Below are 17,128 nucleotides of genomic sequence, written 5' to 3' on the forward strand. Positions count from 1 at the left end.
TAGAGGAATATGTGCATGCTAGTTTTGTCTAACTTTTCAAGAATGTTTTAAATACGAAATGTAAGTGTTGGGCAAGAATTGGTTCTGCAGCTTTAGCAATCTGGGCTTCACCTCACTATCTTTTACCCCTCACTAAATGAGTTTCTCAAAATGCTCTTATCAGTAATACTCAATAAATTATTTATTCCCTTTTCAAATACTAAGAGCATGTAGAGAGTGACCACGACCCACTGATTCTGTCGACTAGAGGCCTATTCCCCTTACTTGAGATACCCCACTCTAAGGCTTATGCCCAACAGCTAGCTCTATCAAATAATAGATGCAATTTAAAATGGGAGTCTGTTACCACATTCCCGAGCATCTTTCTTCAATATACAATCTGCTAGCCAATCAAATGGAGTGCATTCTCCATTATAAAGAAGACGACGAGGGTGATAGGCTTTTAGCAGCCCACAGCAAACCGTTTGATTCCCTAAAACATCTTTTTACAAAAGAGATCACTAGCAACCCTAAGAAAAAGTGTCGGGCACAGTGGTTTACTAATTCATGTAGGGAAGCACAGCTCACTTTATTGAAAGCTCTTAAAACTGGCCAAGTTGAATCCATAAGAACAGCTGGAAAAGATTATAAGATCGAATGCACCAAGGCACTCAGAAGCTGGGAAGAGGCTAGATGGGCTGCTATTTTGGAATCTGCTAAATCAAAAGATACTTCCAGGTTTTGGAAATTAATAGCAGAAAACTGTGGAGACTCCGTCTCTGTACCTGGCACATCAATTCTTACCACAGCCTGGGTCGAGCATTTTGGCCATTTATATGCAGGTCCATCTGAGGCTTTTGTCATGCCCCTTGACGTCCCAACAATTCTAGATGTTACCCCGATCATATTCACCTTAGCTGAAACAAGTGCCGCTATAGATTCACTAAATTGGGGAAAGGCTCCAGGTCCTGACAAGATTCCGGGTGCCTTATACAAGACAAGACCTGACATATGGGCTCCTTATCTAAATCAAATCTGCAATGCAATCGCAGCAGGAGCCCCTATCCCTTACTCATGGAAAGGGGCTGAGATAGTTCCCATCTTTAAAAAAGGTAGCCCCAATATTCCAGCAAATTATCGCCCGATCAGTCTCCTGGACAATTTTCAAAAACTTTATGCTAAACATCTTTTGTGCCACCTCGACGAATGGATCTTGGAATCTAATGCCTTATCTGATCTTCAAGCAGGGTTTAGACCTGCTGTGAGTATCATTGATCAAGTCTTGAGATTCCTGGCAATTAAATGGAAGAATGTGGACTTGGGGGGGGGAATCTGTATGTAGTCTTCATAGACCTGAGAGCTGCATTTGATCTGTTCCCCAGGAACATGCTATGGTCGACACTCTCTAATATGGGGGTCCCTTCAGGTCTCTTGAACCTTATCACCCGACTTCATGACAATACCTATGCTTTAATTAGATGTGGTAAGGAGGGTGAGTTGACAGATCCTGTGGCTATCAACAGAGGTGTCCGGCAGGGGTGCGTTCTGGCTCCTACTCTTTTTCTGCTTTATATTAACAATTGTATCCGTTATCTGGAGAATTGCACAAATGACTCACCCAAATTGGCTGGGATAAAAATCCCCTGCTTATTGTACGCGGACAATACAATCTTGTTAGCTAAGTCACCCATGGGGATCCAAAGTTTGGTTAACCAATTTTGTGTTTTCTGTAAGGATTTTGGGCTTGACGTTAATGTTAAAAAGACGAAACTTATGATATACAGTACTTCAAGAAAACGTCCACGTCCCAGAATTGAAATGAATTCAGTCCTGCTTGAGAAAGTGGAAGAGTTTGACTATCTGGGAATTAGATTATCGACCACAGGAAAATGGGAGGCAGCCATTGATAAAGGGGCACTTATCTTAAGCCAAAGAGGTGGGGCCCTAGTACGTAGGTCTAGAAAGGCACCAAGTTCCCCTTTGATCACAATTGCCGAGATCTATAATGCCCAAATTTGTGCGGCGGCCCTGTATGGAGCGGAACTCTGGGGATTACATAGAAGATTGGATATTTTACAAACAAAAGAAAACAACTTCCTCAGACAGGTCTCTCGGTTAGGGGCAGGTACCCCAATGATTCCTCTAAGGCTCGATTTAGGATTAAACAGCATCAAAACCATAGCGGCCCTGAGATCGCTTTCCTATTGGATCCGACTTTGGAAAACTGCCGAACTCGAACCTTACAGGGCGGCAGTGAGGGAACTTATAGCCACTCCTCAGGGCCCAATCAAAATCCAATGGTTGCAGGAGATGAAATCTGCCTGGGTTAAAATAGGTTTCTCCCACTACTGGGAATACCCGGAAATTGATTCCCAATAATGCGAAACAACTTGTTAAAAGAAGATACTGGGAAAAAGTCAATGAAGATCTACTGTGCCAAAACGGGCTGGGCAGGTTAACAACAGAATTCCTCCAATTCAAACACGAACCCTGGCCCGAGACTTTTTTGAACCTCCCTATGCCACCTTATGCTCATGCCCTCTATCTACAGCTCAGATATGGTTCCCTGCCTATTAATGATTATATGGCCCACTGGTCAACCAGAGACCCCTCAACTGACAGATGTATATCTTACCCTCATTATAAAGAAACAACTGAGCATACTCTGTTCTTCTGTCCTATATATAAGAGTCCTAGAGGAAAGTGGATTATCCCCCTCTGTAAAAACCTATTACTGTTGGACAGAGCCAATGCCATCAGAATATGCAAATATGAAACATCCACATTGGTAGCTTCTTCAGTTTCCAAATTTTTATCGGAGGCTTGGTGTATCCGTCGCAAGCATATTTCTGTGAAGGGCCCTTAGAGCTCTAGGCCGTGCCCCTGTTTGTTTACAGAAGGAGATTTTACCAAGATTTATATTCCTTCGTCTCTCTTCCTATTTTTAAAACGTGCCATATACTGTGTCATTATTTTGAAACTATTACTTCGTATGTGTCACTTTTTTCTTTTTTTCTTTGTTTGTTTGTTTTTTAGTAAGAATCCGTAGCCCTTTGCAGGACCAAATTGAGATCGCACAAGCTCACAGAGACGTTTTTTATGCTAAAACTTGCAAATTGCTGTATTTTAAGTTTGATTTTAATCTTAGCTGTAAGGATTTTACTGGAATATTTTATATATTAATTGATTATTAGATTTTTACAATATCCTGAATGATTGTTACTTTGAATTATGATGAGCTATCGCGATTCCAACGGACTTTATATGACTATATAAGATTGTTCTTTTTCTTTTTGTAATTTTAAATGGTCCATATTTTTGGGATTGAATGTATTTAAATAAATAAATAAAATACTATTATAAATACAGATATTTTATTATGGTTACTCTCGTTATTAGTTGCTTCATATATAGCACTCTGTGAATTGGTGTTTAATTTCAGTGCCTGTATCTTAAATCCGGCACCCTTATTAGGGCTAAAACATCTTGTTAAAATGTGGGGCACATCCAAAATCACATTTATAAATGTACTCAAACTAGAATATGGCCCTAGTCCCAAGGACTGTTGTCTAGTATAGAAAATGTGGTTACATACAAGTGGATACTCCAACTCACTAGGAAGTTTGTAAACTTAGGGGGTCATTCTGACCCTGACGGTAAAACCGGCAGGGCCAACGACCGCGGGAGCACCGCCAACAGGCTGGCGGTGCTCCCATGGGCATTCTGACCGCGGCGGTACAGCCGCGGTCAGAAACGGAAAACCGGCGGTGTACCGCCGGTTTCCCGCTGCCCTGGGGAATCCTCATGCCATGGGGATTCCGAGCCCCATACCGCCATCCTGTTCCTGGCGGTTTTGGCCGCCAGGAAGAGAATGGCGGTATGGGGTGTCGTGGGGCCCCTGGGGGCCCCTGCAGTGCCCATGCCAATGGCATGGGCACTGCAGGGGCCCCCGTAACAGGGCCCCACACAGATTTTCAGTGTCTGCCATGCAGACACTGAAAATTGCGACGGGTGCAACTGCACCCGTCGCACCCCTTCCACTCCGCCGGCTCCATTCGGAGCCGGCATCCTCATGGAAGGGTGTTTCCCGCTGGGCTGGCGGGCGGCCTTCTGGCAGTCGCCCGCCAGCCCAGCGGGAAACCCAGAATACCTGCGGCGGTCTTTTGACCGCGCAGCAGTATTCTGGCGGGCCCAGCCAGGCCGGCGGCTACCGCCGCCGGCCGGGGTCAGAATGACCCCCTTAATCTGTTTTGTTTTATCATTTAGACTATTTATGTATTCCAGGTATTGCTACATCGGATGGCTACTGCTTGATGGGCAGATAGTAACAAGTCTGGAGATTAGATTGATTGTCACGAAATGTATATATTAGTCAGATTTTGCTTGCTTCTTGCATAGTAGATCTGTGACATTAATATATTTTGTAAGGTCACTACCTTTACTCTGTTTTCATTGGAAAGAATACAGTATAACACGTTTGTAGATTTGTACCACATTCATGAGGAAACATTTTTGTTTGACATCTAGGGAAGTGGTACAGGATTTGTCAGAAGATTACCAATTGAATCAAACTTTAACAGGAGCATATGCCTTTTACTCAACTCCCTCCAACAGATGGTGCTCAGACCTTGACCGACTATCTGAACCCTGCATCCACTAGGGAAAAAGGGGAATGGGAATGGAAAAGAGAGACCGCCTCTAGATCCAGTTCCTGCCTGTGTTTCCCACTTGAAGATAGGGTATTCTGCGTGTGCTTCTGTAAACTAGCACCTTTCTTCTTTTCAGGATTTTTTTAAGGGAAGTACCTGCAGTGGGGTGATAAGAGTATAAATGTGCACATTCCTACTGTGCATTCAACTGTTCAGTCATTCTCATTCACCCAATGAAATCGCACTCCTAACCTGAATCTTTTGAGAAACTAGCCTCTCTCTCTAAAAGACCATTGTTATCTCAGAATCTTCTTTTCTCCTGAAGCCAAAGGATAAATCCAAGGTTCTCTGAAGAACAATCCAAAAGTTCATAAATGTACAATTTACTATTCTCTTTTACAGAATTAGAAACCTCCTTCTCAAAGTTCGGATTTCTTTATCACAGTCTCTAAGGCATCAGTCTGAGTTCTGAGGTTTGTCTCTTAAGACTGATGAGTCTGAAAGGCAAAGAGTTTTAATACATATATATACATAAATGTAGCTATGTATATGAAAATAGACATATCTATATATATATGTATATATATATACATATATATATATATATATATATATATATACACATATATATATAGATATATATTTATATAGTTATAGTGGCAAGTCTGGAAATTATACGGAAGAATTTCTTACTGCATTTGCTTGAAGTTCAGTTGCGCGAGAACAAATTCTCCTCTGAAAGCCGATAGCCAGTTGCTGGAAGAAGGAAAAAACAAAATGGAAACAATTCCTGGAGTGCACACCGTACCAGGAAAAAAGGATTAACTACTCAATACTGAGAGAATTCTCAATGAAGCCAAGCGCCACAGGAACACTGCTCATTCTCCTCAAGATGACAGTTGAAGTGCACGGCTCCCTGAGAGGAACAGCTGGAGGGAAACTACAGCACAAGACTAACGTAGAAACACTAGAGCGCTAAACTCACAAAGATCTGCAGCCACCATTTTGAGTGGCAATTAAACCTGAGGAGGCTAGTTCTTGGAACAGCCTCAGCAAGAGCCACCGGGAGTGAGGACACCACTGCAACCAGCGTGGGTACAGAGAAAAGGGGAATCTCCTTTGCTGAGGGGAGAACCTTACAACGCTGGCAATAGTTTTTCAGACAGGATTCATCCATGTAGTCAAGTTCTCAGCATTATTCTATTATTGTGCTTCTGTTGGTGAGAGCTTTGGCTCTGGACCATTTTAACTAGTGTGGGAACAATTGGTGCTGTGCAATGTGAAAGGATAAGCCTTTCATGTGTCTTCATTGTATAACCTCTTAGGGGTTATAACACTGCAGTGCAAAGAGTTTGGCCTGTGCAAGATTCTCAGGGCCTCATTTACCACGCGTTCCACCTACAAAAATGACACAGGACTGACACAGGCATATTTAAAACCTGAAGCACCCTTCGCAAAAGTCGCACAAAGTTTGCAATCCATAAAAAAATTAACCCCTGGTCAGACCAGGCATAAAAATGACGCATTGGCACAGCTACATAGGCATAACAGACCCAGATCAGCCTGGAAAACTTTAGGACACCTTGGACCTACTCCTCCTTCAGCTTGGAGCACCAAGAAGGCCAACATCACCACCACCTCCATCATCACCACCATAATCACCAGCACTACAGAGGTAGCACAGAAGAGAGCGCATCTATCAACAGTGAATCTCACTGATTGGACTCAGGCAGGAAGAGGTAATCACTCATGACCGACTGCAGAGGGAGTCCACTCTACAACTGCTACACGTTGTTGTGCCCTGACTGCAGGCAATGGTCGACAGGGTCACTAATAACCCACCACAAACCAAGCTTCTGGCTGTGCTGCACATGCTGGCCTCGGGGTCCTTCCAGACCACTGCAGCCGGAGTGGTAGAGTTTCACAGCCATCATTCTTAGCATCCCTCCCCTCTGTCTTGGATGCTATTATCTGCTTCACACCTAGCCATCCTCTTCCCCAGTACCCAGCAACTGCAGCAGGAAACAAAACAAGCTTTCTCCACCATTGCTGGTTTTCTCAATGTGGTGGGTGCCATGAACTGCACACATGTGCAACTTGTTCCTCTTGCTGTAATTGCCCATACATACTGCAACAGGAAACATAAACACTCCATGAACATACTTGCCATTGTTGGCCATTGTGTGTTGATCCTAAATGTGGTGGCCAAATACCCTGGCAGTGTGCTTATGCCTTCATATTCCAGCATTCCATCATCAACCAGGGATTCTAGGATGGACAATATGGAAATGGTTTACTTGTAGGTAAGTAAACAGCAATTACCTAATACACAAAATAACAAATAGACAGTGAGGATGAGGAAGATGAGGAGCAAGTTCTAAATATCCCAACAGTAGCAGCAACAACAACATGGCTGATGTACCATATACTAGAGAATGTGTTCCACCTGCGTGAATAACTTTCACAATGTCACAAGGTTAATACAAAATTCATCATAGTACCCATGTAAACCAACAGAAGCAAACCCATTTTGTAGACAGCCTACCTACCCAGTAACAGTGTGAGAAAGTCCTCTTGTTAGGGTTGCCACCCTAATACATATAACTGATACAGGTGGTAACTGACACTGACTGTAGCCTGTGACAGGCTACTGTAAGTACCTACTAGATAATAGGGCAAGGGAGAGTCAAACAACCCTAGTACATAGTAGGGTGTGGGGGAACAGTAGAATTTTTCTGCACTGAACTGTTCACTGCTATGTTGCTGTATTGCCTGCCATCCCTGTCTGGAGGCAGTCCTGCCTTGCAAACTGTCTCCAAAAAGTGACATATGTGGCAAATCTATATTTTAAGAAACTGTATCTGAAAATGTTAGGGCAACTTAGTTTAACAGATCATTCACCCCTAAAGGCTTCTCTAGGTGCCCCAGGCGTGAGGTGCCATGTAACTATGAGCAGGGACAATTCAAAAGATGTTTCATAGGCCCTGGTGATGGGAAAATTGAACCTCACAATATTTTCTCAGTGTAGAGGCTTAGCTCCACAGGCTAACATGGGAATCACTGATATAATCAAAAATATTGCTATGAAAGAGCACAATGAGTCATGAAAAGAATCCAAAGATAGGTAATGAGATATCCAACAACCTGCCACTGTAGTAGGCATCATAAATAAAAGTAGAAAGAAGACATACGACTGCCAGTCCTGTAACCAACAACACAGGATGCTAGTGGCATCACCTAGGATGGCAAATCACACAGATATGAGCCTAGGTAACACAGGCTGATGACCCCGATGTCACTCATCACATGGACCATCTGGTGGTACAAGCTGCTCAAAAATATCCATAAGGCCATGCAAAGTCAAGCTCTGTGGCTCATGGTGGACTCATAGCTATGGAGTAACTGAACACACCCCAAGAGGCTCTGACACTCAGTGTAATAGGTGTATTCCAGGGTCATTGTTGGGGCATCAGTGCTGGACAACCCACATGGGTGACCTGGATGACCACTAAACACAAGTTGATGTCAACATGGGGCTGTAGACAATGCTCACATATCCACACAACCTGCTGGCGTTGTATATCACAGTCTGCTCAACAATTACATGCACAAGTAACTTCCATGCCTCAATCCAACTTGGCCAATGTGAGCTACATTAATGCAGATTGAGAATGATATGCCAAGGACACATCAATTGATACATCCTTGTTCATGCTGTACCGGGGATGTCTGGCAAGTTTGGAATCCAAAGCAATCTGACACATTCCCAGATTAAAAAGTCTGGAAATGCATCCTATGCCTACACCACCTCAAAGGTGGCATTGAACTAGTGCAGCAGGGAAAATTTACATTTTGTGCCCAGTTTTTTCCACTTTCTATGTGTGCTGCATTCTGCACCACACATTGAAAGACGTATGCACCATTAATGACTATTTGTATACAGAAAGATGTCCCTTCATTCAATCATCCCTGCAATGAAGGCACCCTTTCACCATGGTGCAAGGGGGCCTGTGTTGGCACTAGGCAGCAGCTTGTGCACCTGCACTGAAGGAAGTGCAGTGATGGGTTGTTGTTCTGTAAATAATACACATCCCTGCACTTTGAAATTGATGCAGCACCACACAACAAGATGGCCATGATGCATTTCCTCATATATGAGGCCCTCAGTTCAACATTGATGTGTAGTGAACCTGTTAGGCATGGGTACTGATGCACTGATTCACAGTATTTCTGTAACAAATGGTAGTATCTCTGCATTGTTCTCACAAGAACTGTGTACCTACTCTGAGGGGATGGACTCTGTCCTACTGGGTAGAATAAGCTGACTGACATTCCTCCAATTTGATTATGATCAAAGTTGGTGATCTGCAGACTGTCACATCATGTGACGGAGGCCCACCCTATTGTATATGTACATAACTCCTCTGATTATACACTTTTGGGTCCTGGTACATTGTGAAGTGCTAGACAGTGAACCTACCTAGGTCATACTTAACTTCTCATATGCCAGTGACACATGGAATATATGTGCCCATGTAAAATGGTGCCACATTTTGCTTTGTTATAATAAATAGCTATTGGTGAGACCTCACCCCACTTGTAGTAGAGGTGTGAATAGTGGAAAGTGCCTACATATGATTCCCACAACAGAGAGCCCACAAATTTTTGCCTGGGGTGTTATATGAGTCTTTTAGTTTGTGATGGCTATGTTGTTCTTGGTATCATTTGTCAAATTCATCTTTGACATCCTACTTCTTTTACATGGGGCACTATGAGACAATTTTGCACCAGACTCCCTCCCTGCTGCATGTTCCCCCCAATCCACATGACATGTAGGTTACAATCCCCCAATTGGCAGTTCACTTCCATCCCTTCCCACATGTGCCACAAGTGTTGCATAGTCAGACCCAGCAGTACATGTGTATTTGTGTAGCTACAATCTAGTACACATATCCATTCCCACCTCCCTAGTATGCACAGCCTTACCATTCAAACCAAATTTCATTTGGACATGCACAGTCACCACCTACATTGCACATCAGTAGTAGTGGCCCACCATGCCCACACATCATCATTAGTTTGTACACACATGGTCCTGTGGTGTGATTCTCTTACCTTCCCCCAACCCGCCATTTGATTATTTGCAAGACGTTCCTGTGGTCCCTTCCATGGTGGATGACACCTGTATGCACTCACCCTGCATGCGGGGTCAGCAGGGTGCAATTTAGTTCCATATGCATGTCTCTTGCCATGTCCCTATGTGTAGTATCTTCCCAGGTCCACACCTGGTCCCCCTCTCAGATGAGTCATGAGTTATGTGTGTTGTGACATAGCCATTCCATTTGGAGGCTTAAAATTATAGATCAGAGTGCAGAGGGCCAAGTGAGAATGAGTAGCTACAGGGTGTAAAGTGTCCTGCATTGTAACATACAGGATGTGAAAAGTACCAGTCCATGTTTTTTGCAGTGTACTGTGGGAGTTGTAGTTGAGGTGAGTATTGTTGTACATTGCACTGCAAGTGCAAGAATACAGAGTACAGTAAAAGTGGACTGATGCTGCAGTTCACACAATGAAGAGAGTGAGGTGACGGTACTGGGCTGGGCTGTGCAAACTATGGGAGGTCAGTGCACATTACATGTCTTTGCTGTTTAACCATGAGTGTCCTAGCATACTACCATTTGGCCTGCAGATACTGGTTTTTAGCACTGAGACTTAGCAGTCAGCACCTTCTGACATTGCCTAGCTGCCACATTGACATTTGCTGCAACTTACCTTGTGGTTCATGTTGTTCATCATATGCTGCACTGTTCTCTCCTAGGACTCCTACTAACAACTCCTCAGGGATGACACCTGCAACCATCTACTCCAACTCATCCAGCTGCTCCTGGGGAGTGGGACTTCCACCTCCAGTCTGCACTGCTGACTAGCGGTTTCTGGCCAGTTTCTTTTTTGTTCTGCACTTGCAATCGTGGCAGCACTTCTTACAGTTGATGACTGTCCTCTTGACGTCTGCCACACTGTTGACTTTGTCCACATTGGGCTGCCAAATGGCATCTTTCCTCCCTAAAGGCAATTTTTAGGTGACAAAGAGCTGGTGTTGGTGCTCAGTCATCTCAGTGACCAGGATGTTATTCTCCTCCTCACTAAACTTGCACTTACTCTTCCTCTGGGGTTCTCCATGATTGCTTTGAAGTGTCTCCTGTTGTGTTTGTTTTTGAAATGCAGCTTTTTCTGACTTTTTCTTACGCTTGTGGAGCGCAAAAGTGGCTTGCATGAAATTCAGCCTAGTGTCACTTTTGCAGTATTAAAGTCTTTTTTTGTTGCGGTGCACAGGCTAGCGTCATTTGTTTTATGCTTCCAGGATCCTAAAGACATTGTACACCATTTTGTAAATACAACACTATCATGGCGTTACAATCTGCCATACCATGGCTGTAATTTTCTTGACTCACAGCAGTACATCATTTCTTGTAAATGAGGCCCTTAATGTCACTTGAGGAATAACTTGGTTCAGATGATGCTGTGCACAAATCTGAAGATATGGTGCATTTGCTTAGAGCATCTTAAAAGTTGTTGTTACTAGCATGAATGTTTCCCTTGTCCAAGTTAGTCACTCAAGTTTGAGAAAAGTTTCTGCGGACAATGCACTCTGACATACAGGGAGTGCAGAATTATTAGGCAAATGAGCATTTTGACCACATCATCCTCTTTATGCATATTGTCTTACTCCAAGCTGTATAGGCTCGAAAGCCTACTACCAATTAAGCATATTAGGTGATGTGCATCTCTGTAATGAGAAGGGGTGTGGTCTAATGACATCAACACCCTATATCAGGTGTGCATAATTATTAGGCAACTTCCTTTCCTTTGGCAAAATGGGTCAAAAGAAGGACTTGACAGGCTCAGAAAAGTCAAAAATAGTGAGATATCTTGCAGAGGGATGCAGCACTCTTAAAATTGCAAAGCTTCTGAAGCGTGATCATCGAACAATCAAGCGTTTCATTTAAAATAGTCAACAGGGTCGCAAGAAGCGTGTGGAAAAACCAAGGCGCAAAATAACTGGCCATGAACTGAGAAAAGTCAAGCGTGCAGCTGCCACGATGCCACTTGCCACCAGTTTGGCCATATTTCAGAGCTGCAACATCACTGGAGTGCCCAAAAGCACAAGGTGTGCAATACTCAGAGACATGGCCAAGGTAAGAAAGGCTGAAAGACGACCACCACTGAACAAGACACACAAGCTGAAACGTCAAGACTGGGCCAAGAAATATCTCAAGACTGATTTTTCTTAGGTTTTATGGACTGATGAAATTAGAGTGAGTCTTGATGGGCCAGATGGATGGGCCCGTGGCTGGATTGGTAAAGGGCAGAGAGCTCCAGTCCGACTCAGACGCCAGCAAAGTGGAGGTGGAGTACTGGTTTGGGCTGGTATCATCAAAGATGAGCTTGTGGAGCCTTTTCGGGTTGAGGATGGAGTCAAGCTCAACTCCCAGTCCTACTGCCAGTTCCTGGAAGACACCTTCTTCAAGCAGTGGTACAGGAAGAAGTCTGCATCCTTCAAGAAAAACATGATTTTCATGCAGGACAATGCTCCATCACACGCGTCCAAGTACTCCACAGCGTGGCTGGCAAGAAAGGGTATACAAGAAGGAAATCTAATGACATGGCCTCCTTGTTCACCTGATCTGAACCCCATTGAGAACCTGTGGTCCATCATCAAATGTGAGATTTACAAGGAGGGAAAACAGTACACCTCTCTGAACAGTGTCTGGGAGGCTGTGGTTGCTGCTGCACGCAATGTTGATGGTGAACAGATCAAAACACTGACAGAATCCATGGATGGCAGGCTTTTGAGTGTCCTTGCAAAGAAAGGTGGCTATATTGGTCACTGATTTGTTTTTGTTTTGTTTTTGAATGTCAGAAATGTATATTTGTGAATGTTGAGATGTTATATTGGTTTCACTGGTAATAATAAATAATTGAAATGGGTATATATTTGTTTTTTGTTCAGTTGCCTAATAATTATGCACAGTAATAGTCACCTGCACACACAGATATCCCCCTAACATAGCTAAAACTAAAAACAAACTAAAAACTACTTCCAAAAATATTCAGCTTTGATATTAATGTGTTTTTTGGGTTCATTGAGAACATGGTTGTTGTTCATTAATAATATTAATCCTCAAAAACACAACTTGCCTAATAATTCTGCACTCCCTGTATATGAGATACATATCATTGATAAGGAGAGAAGCCTCCACTAGGGAGTTTGAAACACTCAACTGGATCCACTGGACAAGCAGAGATGAGCAGCCACACATGGAGTTTGTAGAGAACTAGAATAAATACATTAGCGTCTACCCAGTGAATTTATGAGTATAATTTACAGCGTGAGATATAAAAGATTGTATCAGTGGATATATGACTGATTTTTGACACAGAGTAGTGCATGCTGCTGCATATGGCACAGCAATTGGTTTCTCTTTGGTGCATTGTTGGTTGTTATGAAAGCTCACAAGGAGTCTCTGGCATTTTTTCACAGGAATGTAAGAAACCTTATCTGTATTGCCTGCTGTTGAACTTGGCCATCTCTACAGGGTCATTCTCAAACTTTTTGACTTCACCCTTCTGTTTTCTGAACCCATTTTTGATGGCTTTTATGACATGTACCCAGGGCCGATCAATTACATGCTACTAGTGTGTCTGAACCACTGATTGTGCCACCTTCTTACGTAGCTCTTTAAACCTGTCACACCCACCATTGCAGCCTGTGTGTGCTGTGCAGTTTTAAACTGCCATTTCAGTCTGCCAAAGTAAACCTGTTGCAAGGCCTAAGCCTTCCTTTATAATAAATACTAGTCACCCCTTGGGCAGGCCCTCCAAGCTCCTAGTGCAGGGTGCTGTGTATTTAAAAAGTTGGACATGTACATTTAAGTTTTATATGTCCTGATAGTGAAAAACTCATACATTTGTTTTTTACTACTACAAAGCTACCTTTCCTATAAGATAACATTGGTTTATATTATTACATTTAATAAGTGATAAAGTTTGATTGGGAGCGGGTAGAAAAGTAATGTTTGTTTTCTAAGGAATTGTAATTTAAAATGTAAAATTGGATTTTAATTCAGAATTCTGAAAATGCCACTTTTAGAAAGTTGGCATTTTCTTGTCCTAGGCATTGGGTGCCTGCGGCCTGTTCCTGCATCACATTAATAGGTGTACTTGGCAGTTGGTCTTGGTGTATTTCTCCCACACAGTATCAAAATAGGAGGTCTGAGTGTTGGCAGAATGGGCAATCTCTTGCAGGATGAGGTGAAGGAGCTGTCACATACCACACTTGCACCTAAAAGGGACTACTCCAGCACACTCACAAAAGATCTCACATTAGTCCAGTGGTTCCCAACCTTTTGACTTCTGTGGACCCTCACTTTATCATTACTGGAACCCTGGGACCCCCACTGAGTCATGACAGGAAGCTGGGGACCCCGACCTAAACATTGTTGATGATTTCAAATGCAAAACAAAACACAAAAAATACAGAAACTAGCATTCATCAAACACATACACATATGATAACGCATTTTATTTCATTTGAAAACAAATATTAATAAAAAATAAATTCAAATACGAAGGTTGAGCTTTTATAAATTCAATTAAAGCCACACATCCTCCATAATATAATCTGTTTTATGATGCCCCTGCACTGCTAACCCAAATCAATCTGAGGATACTAATTTAATTTTTAGCCTCCAATTTCAAATTCTTTGACATTTACACTATGTTTTAAAATGTTCTATTGGCCATTTAGCCACTTTATTCATATACACTTTTTAATATTGTTAATCTGTTATATTATTGAATTTTCTAAGCAGTCACGGACCCAATGAGGAGGCTTTGCAGATGCCCAGGTGTCCCCGGACCACAGGTTGGGAACCAGTGCACCAGTCTATTGTGACCCAAGACAATTTGGGTCCAGCGCAGGGAGGAAGGACATTCTAGACACATCTGGGGGAGAGAAGTCTAGACGTTTCTCCCTCTCGACATTGGGCACAAGGAATAAATAGTGGTCCCTCAAACCCAGTTATTCAGTTCACTTCTGGACTTTTTGAAGACTCAAAGGAGGACTGATCTGAGACTGATCTGCTGCCCTGCTGCTCTGATGCATGAAGAACTGTCCAGCTGCTCTGCAGCCCTGCTGCTCTGCCAGCAAGGACTGTTCTACTGCCCTGCTGCCTTAGGAAGATGCACTATTCCTACACCATAAACCCAGGACCACCAGAGTGAGTCCTAGGGCTAGCTGGCTGGCTTCCTGTTCTGAGATACAGGGACACAACCCGCTCCTCGGTGATAGTGTAACTCAATTTGCGGCTTCTATTCTGCAGATTCCCAAGCACTGACCCAGTGTGACACATCTTGATGCAGACAGCCAGCCCAGCATGAAGCATTTCTATGTACCTCAACATAGAACCACACATTACAGCTTTTGTGCGCAGGCTTCAGACCAGTATGATGCATCTCAGCACTGACAACTGGCCCAACTCAACACATCTCAATGCACCTCAATGCAGGATCACTCATCGCTTCTTCTGTTACTCAGCTTCGCAAGCACCGACCCAGCATGATGCATCTTGATGCTGACAAACAGCACAGGTCAACACATCTCAACGCACCTCGATGCAGTACTGTGCATCAAAGCTTCTATCCAGTGGCTTTGCAAGCATTAACCCAGTGCGACGCATTTCAACACCAACAACCAGCCTAGCTCCATGCATCTTGTTTCAGTGCGATTAATCTGAAAGCAAGTCCCACAGAACTAGCTCCTTCATCTGCCCTGATGCAGCGCAACGCAGCTCAAAGCCTGCATTGTGGCTCCTTATCTGTAGCTTCTCCTGCACCAATGCAGCACAACACATCTCGATTCAGGACTTTGCATGGCAAGCTCTTCCTGATGGCTCCTCGATGCCCGTGCTGCTCAGGCCAATATAAGGACTTTGCATCTCGATGTCAAAGACACAAGGCACTTTTAACAGGAGACTTAACACAGTGATGTATCCGACAAAACTGCAATTGATCCCAGTAAACCTATGCCTGTCTTTCAATAGCAATAAGTCCTAAGTGGTTATACTCATACAGAGGCTTACATATTTATACAAAAGATTTTTATTTTTATTTTACAACTTCGTTCTCAAATTTCAACAAGCTTCTAATTTTCTAAGTAGTCCATCATATTATTTTCTTTTTTCTTTTTTAATAATGTCAGAAAACCTTCACACGTATGCAATGTATTTACAATAATTTCCTTGATTATTAATCTCATGTAAAAATCCCAAATAATTATTTTATATATAAAGACTGTACAATATCGACAAGACCAAGACCTTTACCACCTATAAAGTTTCCCATGATACACATGCAGACAGTACAAGTGTGCAGCAAATCATCACAAAAACACAATGCTGAAGCCCCACACCCACTGAGCATCTCAACAGGACCACGTGTCTTTTCCTCAACAAACATGCCACTGTCACCTGTGCTTAACGACAAACCCATCACTAAAAGACCAACACACATACATCATCAACCTTACACACTCACTTATTTGTAATCAATGGAATTACAGCAGAACTCTACTGAAAGTATTTTCTCTTATGGATGGCAGAACCTGCTAAGAGGAAAGCACACAAGCGCTGAATATCTAGGATTCGGTACATCCCACAAACCCTCCTGGCAGACCAATGGTATTTACCTTGTTCTGAAACTGGCCAGCGTTCCATCATGGTCGGCATGACTTTGTGCCTTGGGCCTGGTCCACCTCAACCAGATAAACACAATTGGCACATATTGCTTCTTGCTTATTGGCACTATTTTTATTCAACACCTTTAAAAATTGCATGTCACCTGTTCCATGTTCCACTAATTGGAATTTTGTCATTTTGGTCTTTAATTATTTATTAAAGTTTGATCTATATATACTAGACTGTAATCACATTATTACTGTTTGAAGTGCTGCATAACTTCTTTACACTTTGCCTCTCAGTTAAATCAGACAACGTTGTGCCAAACTACCAGAGTGTTAAGCACAGGTTAATTTGGAGTCTGCTTGTGTTTCTGCCTTACAGGAATTGTGAATTTTACTTGAGTAGGGTTTCAGCCTCCAACTAACAATTCAATTTAACACATCTCCTCTCTTATTATTCTTTTAACGTATGTAACTTATGGAATATGATCTATACTATATACTATATTTATGACTTATTCCTTCTCTCAACTAAATCACATTATAAATGTATTTAGTGTGTGAGAGTGTGGTGTTTCCACATGATTCTGTGATGTGTCCACATTCAAAAGAACATGTTGGGTTCGATGTTACTACTTGAGCACACCTCCCCAGGACAGACTCTTCGGTCAGTCTCACTATGTACCTGATTTAAAAATGAGTGGCATTAGAAAATACTCTGTTTTTTGGAGAAAATGCAAAATCCATTTGAAAATTCAGCCTT

The 17,128-nt window shown here is 42.7% G+C and overlaps 1 protein-coding gene across 2 annotated transcripts in view; it reads left to right on the forward strand.

Moving 5' to 3' along the window:
• The window catches only part of LOC138265473 (transient receptor potential cation channel subfamily V member 6-like), a 298,739-nt gene that overhangs the window by 157,246 nt on the left and 124,365 nt on the right, over window positions 1-17,128 (forward strand). The gene's annotated exons all lie outside the window — the stretch shown is intronic.

This window comes from Pleurodeles waltl, chromosome 11, assembly GCF_031143425.1.
Source record: "Pleurodeles waltl isolate 20211129_DDA chromosome 11, aPleWal1.hap1.20221129, whole genome shotgun sequence".
Classification (NCBI taxonomy): Eukaryota; Metazoa; Chordata; class Amphibia; order Caudata; family Salamandridae; genus Pleurodeles; species Pleurodeles waltl.